Raw genomic sequence first — 9210 nt, 5'->3', positions numbered from 1 at the left:
ACCATCTCTCCTCACAACTTGCTTTCAGCTATTTCAGCTCCTCTCAGTTTCTCAGCCCCTCACTATTTCAGAAACTCAAACATCTGATTTTTCTTATTCAGAGAACTATAGATTCTTGTATTTCATCAAAGTCATCCCTGAGTGCTAAGTGAGTCCACCTACCAAATGACCCATCAATGTGTTTTGTTGAAAAAAGAAATACAGTTAGTTCTGTTAGGGACAAGGAAAGGCAACGCTCATCCCAAATAAGTTTGCTGTCAATTTTGAAGCTAATTCTTGCTTAATTTCAGCAAACTTTTCATACATTCTTTGTGAGGGTGGATGCGGAAAATACAGGTAGTCCTTGCTCACCTGGTTACATTGTGTATCAATTTCCGTTACCACTGTTCAGTTAAATAACAGCAGTTACCCAACAGCACAATTCAAATTTCAGTTACCATGGCATATTAACTGTGAGAAATTGCATAAAGTCCCAACTTTGCTGCTAGCTCTTAGTTCACAAGTCACTATGTAAATAACAGACATGCATCAATGATCAGCAACTGATCACATCACTTCTTCCAATCTGTTCCTGATGGGTACGGTGCATGTTACTCAATTCAGTGATGGACAGCAATGGTAGTATGGTCTTCTTATCGCTCAGTGATAAACCCACATGACATTTTACAAAAATGGATAACTGAAAAAGACAGTTTGCCAACAAAGACGAAATTGCAGCAAAGAAAAAAAAAGTGATAATACTGCAAATGAAATTTGAAGGGAAGATAATGAAGTTATAGAGGAAATCACTGACCCTGGGAATGTTGACCTGCTACCACTGGAGAGATTCTGGATATGCAGCCAGGGGAACTTAGTGCGGGTGAACTCATGACATAAGTGAGGAAAGTGGTTGTGAGGAAATGGATGAAGGTGTGCCAGAGGAAGCGATGCTGGAAAAAACTTCACGGTAAAGGCACTCTTGGAGATACTTCACCACATCCAAAATGCAAATGTTAGAAGCTGATCCAAATTCAGAAAGGAGTATGACAGTCAGCTGAGACATATGAAAGATGCTTGTTTCCTACCATGAGTTCTTCAACAAGAAGGCTGCAAGCATTACTGGAAGTACTCTTAATATAGTTTTTTACAAAGAAATAAAAGTTTCATTCTCAATGTTTATTATATTTTAAATTACAATGTACTAAATAGCATGCTAGTTTTAGTATTGTTTCATTTCCTCATACATGTATAATGGACAGAGCTTTAATGTTTTGACAACAATTATTAAAGGTCAGGAAAGTTATGAAGATTGCTTTGCATGGTTTAGGTATGCACGGTCCTTTTTATGGCCCTGCACTACTGGGCGAAACAAGGACCGGCTCTAAAGGAAATTAAGAAATTCATGTTTTCCTTCTTTTCTCTATACTGGCCTGCCCTCTGCTGGAGGTACCAGACATCAGTGAAATTGTCAGACTGTCAAGCTACAGATAGGTAGTTCTCAACCTTTTATTCTTTTCAGCTCTACCCCTTCGCTGCCACCCTAGAGGAAGCAAAGCATTCCCATGCAAAAGCAGGGATGCTCTAATTCTCAGTGGAGTGAGTCATTATATCCACATTGTGGAGAAGGCTGTCATGCCACTAAGCAATTACATCATGTGCACAGACACTTCTGGCCACAAGGAAAGTTATCATGCCCATTTTATATTTGGAGAAAAGATGACAGATGAAGTAATGGAAATAAATGCCTCATTTTACAGTAGATCTGGGAACAAAACACTGGTATCACTAATTTATTTCACGTCATTAGAGTAGTATTTTTTTTGTTAGCATACTCCTTAAAATAGTTTTGAAAAAGTGTGCCTTCTCACACATTTTTATGTTAACATCTGAAATTTTTCTCATAAATTTAAATAGTAACAAAAGATATAAATGTTGACACTTTTTAACAAAAACCTATGACATCACTCTTTTCAATCTATACAATATAATCTAAATACCGGAACAGTTTTATACGCTCTATCTTAAATTTAAAAATATGTGAACAACTTCTCTTCCAACATGAGGAAAATTTACAGTCTTCCTGTTTCCCCTTGAGCTCGTATTTCCATTTTACTTTACCCATAAATTTGTTTCTTTATATTTGAAAGTTTTTTTAGAATTAATTATATTACCATACTTTTCTGTATCAAAAATATATCTATGTTGAAATTTAAAATGTATGTTTTCTTTATTGATAAAGCTGAGTGGTAAAATTTTCTTTGAGATTTTGTTATCACAGTTATTAATATACAATTAAATATAATAAAATAAATGTATTATTAAATTTGATAATAGAGATAACAAGTAAAATGTTACTGGAACTATATATCTTCATGAGACGAATGGAGCTTTTTTCCTTTTTAAATTAGGTTATGTGTCAATAGATATGTATTACTTATTGCTAGAATGTGAGTGGATACTGTGGAAATTGACAGCAAAAAGAAATTATTTGCTATTTTTACATGTATGGCTTATAAAAGTTGTATCAATGACTATTTATAGTAGAATCCACAATTCAGTTTTGTTCAGCTACTATACCTCTAAATAAGTACACTGTAGGATAGAATAAACTGGTAAAAACTGACCAATAAGAGTAAACAGAAAATGCACCCAAATGAAAAATGAATATAGATTTTCTATAACTATCTCTATGGAATAGTTATTTACGAAATTTCCCTATGAGTCTGAATAAATATACAAGAAAATATACAACACTAACTCACTTCTAATATATGTTCTGGATACTTGAAAATGTAATGTTGACCAGCAGGAATAACTGGGGGAATTTGTATCCCTTTTTTCTTGAAATCACTCAGCTGAGACACAAACCAGTGATCAAGGCAGCTTCCCTGTAGGCACTGACACCCCAGGGCAAGACCCCATAGCAGGATTCCTGATGGGTGAGAGGTTTGCCTTTACTTTTTTTTTTTTTTTTTTTTGAAACGGAGTCTCGCTCTATCACCCAGGCTGGAGTGCAGTGGCCAGATCTCAGCTCACTGCAAGCTCCGCCTCCCGGGTTTACGCCATTCTCCTGCCTCAGCCTCCCGAGTAGCTGGGACTACAGGCGCCCGCCACCTCGCCCGGCTAGTTTTTTGTATTTTTTAGTAGAGACGGGGTTTCACGGTGTTAGCCAGGATGGTCTCAATCTCCTGACCTCGTGATCCACCCGTCTTGGCCTCCCAAAGTGCTGGGATTACAGGCTTGAGCCACCGCGCCCGGCCATACTTTAAGAAGTTGGGTCAAGGTGATTGGGAATGAGGAACTGGGAAGAGACAGAGTACTATGCCTTGCCCAAGTTCTCAGACAGCTCAGATTTAAGCCTGTGGAAGTTGAGGCTCTGCAAAGTGAGTCCCTTAAAACCATCCAAGATTACATACCCTTTAGAAGGCTCCTACACAAATCCCAGATTGAAGACCACGGTGGAGACTTCTGAGGCCCACCACTATATATTTCAAGTTTACTTAAATTTTTTAGAAAGCCCAGCAACACAAAGCCTGCCTAACAGGTTCATCAGGCTGTTCTGTGAGAGACCTTTACAGAAGCTTGAGTCATTATGTGACAGCTGCCCTCCTCATGGGAATGCAGCCTCACAGAATGGACAGTGAACAGCCGGGTAAGACACAGGCAAAGAACACATGATAGGAGACCAGTGCTTTTAATACCTTTCCACCTTTGAGTGAAAGTTTATGTCCACAAGGAAAAAAATGAAAATTGTTACGTGTGAACTGCCTCCCCAGAAAGTAGTATAATAAGAATCAAAATGTAATGGAAACATTCAAACAAGGTCATAGTCATCTTAATGTTAAATTTTGTTTTAAGATACTTTGAAGGGCTAGAGTTCAAATAAGCATTCTTTTTAGTGATCTAGAAATGAAATAAATAAAACTATCATGCTGTTTTCCTAAGGTATTTAATAAACAGGTCACAATCTGGAGTATCATAATTGTGATTAATAATTCTTAGGGAACCAGAGAACATTTCATTAGATTATAATGATTTTTATCCTCCTTTGAAAAATTGCCACAAATTTATAAAGGATTTATATGTTTTTCAGAAACTTCAATCCATTAGCAAAAATGAGCAAAGTTGATGTCCTGCCTTTGAGATTTTGAAAATGTTATCAAGATGGATATGTAGAAGGCATACTCATTAATAGTATGATGGCAAAACTATGTCAGAAATAGGGTTTTGATTTTTTTAAGTGTTTACTTGGACTACACATTCACCTTCATATTTCTCAGACTACACCATTTCTATATACTTGGCTAAAATACCTGTGACTAAAATACCTGAGTAATTTGGCCTAATTTTCTTTTTTTCTTTTTTTGAGACAGAGTCTTGCTCTGTTTCCTAGGCTGGAGTGCAGTGGTATAATCTTGGCTCACTGCCTTCTGGGTTCAAGTGATTCTCCTGCCTCACCTCCCGAATAGCTGGGATTACAGGCACATGCCACCACGCCTGGCTAATTTTTGTATTTTTCGTAGAGATGGGGTTTCACCATGTTGGCCAGGTTGGTCTCAAACTCCTGACCTCAGGTGATCCGCCTGCCTCAGCCTCCCAAACTGCTGAGATTACAGTAGTGAGCCACTGCGCAAGGCCTAAGTTGGCCCAATTTTCTGGCTTAATAAATAATTTATTTTCTTATTGCTAGAATTAATATATGTGTATTTGTTCAAATATTGTTTTTCAGATTTACTTCTACCTGTGGTATTGCTAAATGGAATTTTATTCACATTCAGCAGTTAAATAAATATAAAATACAGAGGTAAAAATAGACATTGAAAAACTGTGATTCTGAGCCTCAGATCACTAAAATGATATTTTCATGTTGCTAAGAAACAGTTTATATTTAATTGGAACAAAACTTCATCAATGTTTTCTGTTTCTCTCAGTTCTGTGAAATAATCCCTTACAATCCAATAAAATTAAAACCTGAATGTGGATTGGAGTACTAGTATTTATTTAAAAATGTAGAGATTCCTACTTGGGGTAAACAGCCTCCAAGATGGCACCCAGTGATCCCCACTTCCTGATATTAACAGCCTGTGGAGTCCCTCCTACATCGTACCAGGGTTGGCCAATGGAATATGGCAGAAATGATGGTATCTCACATCCCAGACTACATTATCAAAGAACTGCTTATGGCTTTTCACTTGTTGCTCACTCTAGGGGAAACCATGTTGTGAGAGGCCCATGTTATGGATGAACTAAACCTGTGCGCATGTGAGTGAAACAGAGCCTCAAGCTCCAGATGGATCTTGAGATGGCTGCAGCCTGGCTTGACTGCAACCTCATGGATGACCTTGAGCCCGGAACAACTGGGCTAAACTGCTCCCAGATTCCTGACCCTCAGAAACAGTGAAACAATAAATGCTTGTTGTTCTAAACTGCTAACTGTTGGGGTAATTGATTGTGTAGCAACAGATAACTGATAAACCACCTTTAGTTAGTATGCTTCCTATTAAACCTGTTACTTAAACTATATACTTGGCTAAAATACTTGTTACTAAAATACCTGATTAAGTTGGCCTAATTTTCTTTTTTTCTTCTTTTGAGACAGAGTCTTGCTCTGTTGCCCAGGCTGGAGTGCAGTGGTGTAATGTCGGCTCACTGCCTCCTGGGTTCAAGCGATTCTCCTGCCTCACCTCCCAAATAAATTTTTCTTTAGAATAAGCATATTAGTATTTTGAAGTAGAACATTGCTTTGCCATTAAGGAAATATGCCCTAAATTGGTAGTTCTTGATGGTAGTGGTTCCACTCTCCTCCTACCCAAGGACAACCCAGAGCTCTGTGAGGGAATTTTTTTGGTTGTCACAATGATTGATGGAGCTCACTGGCCTCTAGTAGGTGGGGGCTAAGGGTGTTAGACATCCTGTAATGTGTAAGACACTTTATTTTAAGATAGCAAAGGAAAACATTACAAAACATTTGTTTTATAAAAAGGGTGTTATTCCAATAGAGCCGTGAGCTACCAGATTAAAGAGAGGAATGTCCTGCTTTTCCTGGGGAAGGGTAAATGAAATCTGCTGATCTTTTTTTGAGATGGTCCATAATGGAAAAGTAAAAGAAACCAGGAATTTGTCACATAGAATGTAATTTGATAAAAAAATTTGAATATAAGAATGTAAAATTTGTAATAATAAAAATTCCATTTGAAATGGTATTTTCAAAAAAGAGAAATCAGCCTTTAGTTTTAGTTAACAGGTTAGTTTGAGACAGGTAGAATTCCAGACTCATGGAAGGAAATAATGAAGCGAGTGAAATGAAGAGATGTTCTCACTGCCCTTTAGCATCCTAAACTGGGCAAATCCAAAACTGTGAAAGGAAGGCAAAGTAAAAAACTTCCATTAAAAAATGAAACCTTATTTCGGTACAATTTTCATTCTCATGTAGATGTAAAAATATGCATGTTATTGAAATGATCAGAGATTGATTTGATGTGGCTCACAAAAATGTAAGATAATATTTTAGAAAACATTAGGTCTTTTAATATAGCATTCAGAGTAATTTTTCTTTGATGTTATATACATTTTAAATCAAATGTAGTATATTCTAGGCTTATAGGATTTGTTTTAGCAAACAGAATACGTTGAGTGAGTTTGTGTTTTCTGGAGTGATTCCATTTAGGTTGATAAGGCAAGGACTCATGGGGAAGGCCCTAGGAAAGGATAGAGGATATTCTGGGCCAAAATACAATAGACGATAAGCATCATCTTCTTGTAAGGCAATATAATACAGGATTGAAAAAGTCAGGAAGCCAGAGTCTCTGTCTTTATTTATTATATCTTTTTGTGTGTTTGTTTATTATTTTTGTGAAGTATATGTTTATATATTTTAAAAATCACCTTTCTAAATGTACAGTTCTATGAGTTTGGACAAAAACATAAAGCTGTACAGCTACCACTACATTCAAGATATAGAACACTTCCATCACCCCCAAAATTCATTTTTTTTAGTCAAAACCTCTCCCTCAGTTCTTAGCAAGCTCTGATCTATTTTCTATCTTTATAGTCTAGCCTTTTGGAGAAGGTCTTAAAAATTAGATCATTATATAGCTCTTCTAGTCTTTTTCCTCTCATTTAGCATAATACATTAGAGATTTATCCAAGTTGCTGCATGTCCAGCAGTTCATGCTTTTACTGCTGAGTAGTACTCCATTGCATGGATGTACTACACTTTATCCATTCACCAGCTAAAAGACAATTGGGTTGTTTCTAGCATTTGGAGGTTATGAATAGTCACTATAAATAGTCACGTACAGGTTTTTGGTTGAAAACGGGTTTTTATTTCTCTTTGGTAAATGGTTAAGAGAGGATGGCTACATCATATTGCATGTTTAGCTTTACGAAAAAAACTTACCAACTATATTCTAAAGTGGCTATATTATTTCATATTTTCATTAGCAATATATGATGGTTCCAGTGCTCCACATCCTGGTCATCATGTGGTTCAGCTGGTCTTTTTAAGTTTAAACATTCTGTTAGGTATGTAGTGATGTCTCAGTGGGTTTTTATTTGGTGTCATACGTAAGAAATCTTTGTTTATCTTTGTTCCCATCTTGCTTTATTTCCAGTGTTTCCAATATATGTTTTCTTACAGTTTTCATCTCTCTGCTGAAATTCCATATTGGTTCGTGCACATTGTCTGCCTTCTCCATTTAGAGCCTTTAACATATTACTAATGGTTATTTCAAATGGCTTGTCTGATAGTTCCAACATCTGAATCATCTCTGAGTTTGGTTCTCTTGATCGTTTTGTCTCATGACAGTGGGTTGCTTTTCCTTATTTTATTGTCTTATTATTTTTGACCAAATACCAGACATTGTTTGTAGGACAACAGAGGCTGAAATAAACAGTATATATGATTGGCAATGAGCATATCTCTTCTGCTAGGCTATTTGTATAGGGGTTGAGTTTATCTAGTTAGCAGTTGAGTGGGTTTTGTTGCTGCTTGAGTGTCAAAAAGCTTTTCTCTCTCTCTCTCTCTCTCTCTTTTTTTTTTTTTTTGAGACAGAGTCTTGCTCTGTCGCCCAGGCTGGTGTGCAGTGGTACAATCTCAGCTCACTGCAACCTCTGCCTCCTGGGTTCAAGTGATTCTCATGCCTCAGCCTCCCAAATAGCTGGGATTACAGGCATGCGCCACCACCCTGGGCTAATTTTTGTAATTTTAATAGAGGTGAGGTTTCATCATGTTGGCCAGGCTAGTCTTGAATTCCCGACTTCAAGTAATCCGCCGCCTCAGCCTCCCAAAGTTCTGGGTTTACAGGCATGAGCCACTGCTCCTGGCTGAGATTTTCTCAATGTTGCTGCTCTTCCCCCAGCTTTCAGCCTTTCCTGTGTTGCAGCACCACAAAAGGGATCTATCTTCCCAAGGAGTGGACTGCTATTTCTTGTTACCCTGTATTGCAAGCTTAGTCGTTTTGTTCCTACATGATCCTACTTCTCCATTTCATGGCAGCCAAACTGCCTTGCATCTTTGGCAAATCTTCTATGGGACTTCCCTGCACCTGCCCAGTGGGTAGGAGACTTCTAATAGTAATGATGTAGGATCCTGAGCCCAGGGCTGTTCCTTGCTCCTCCAATAATGACAAGGTTTTGTTTTCCCTTTCTCTAGCTGTAATGAGTTTTCATCTAGTCTTGGAGATGTACAGAGTTTCTGCTTCTTCCCCCAAGGCTAGAGGCTTTTGTTCCTTGAGAGAGCATCTAAGGAGGGTTTTGTGACTTTCCCTCAGCAACTGCACTCCCCTCCTCCAGGCCTGCACCACCAAGGAAGACTCCCTCTGGTTCCCCACCCTCCCCCAGTCTTTCTCATGAGCACCAAATGGAAATCTGTGAAGAAGATCTTGTAAGTGTGAACTGCTTTTCTGTCTGTGGCTCCCAGACAAACCTGTACTGTCACACTGGTTCACAGTCAGACTTCTGCAATTTGTTAGAAATTTTAGCAAGTCCTTCCTACTTTTTCGATGCCAACCAGCACCTCTTCTTCCTGTGTTCTGCCAAAGGTGAGCCAGAGCTTGCACCCTGTATCCTTAGAGAGACCTTGGATTTCAAGCTACCTAGTTGCCCTATGGCCTTAACTATCTGATGGATTCAAGAAAAATTATGAGTTTATATTTTATCTGTGTTTTTCTTATTTCTAGAGTGGAAAAGGTGTTCTTGTCTGCTTTCTACATCCTAGGTAGAAGTAGAACT

This window comes from Rhinopithecus roxellana, chromosome 14 (assembly GCF_007565055.1).
Source record: "Rhinopithecus roxellana isolate Shanxi Qingling chromosome 14, ASM756505v1, whole genome shotgun sequence".
NCBI lineage: Eukaryota > Metazoa > Chordata > Mammalia > Primates > Cercopithecidae > Rhinopithecus > Rhinopithecus roxellana.
The sequence above is the reverse complement of the archived record's forward strand: the minus strand, read 5'-3'. Positions refer to the sequence as shown.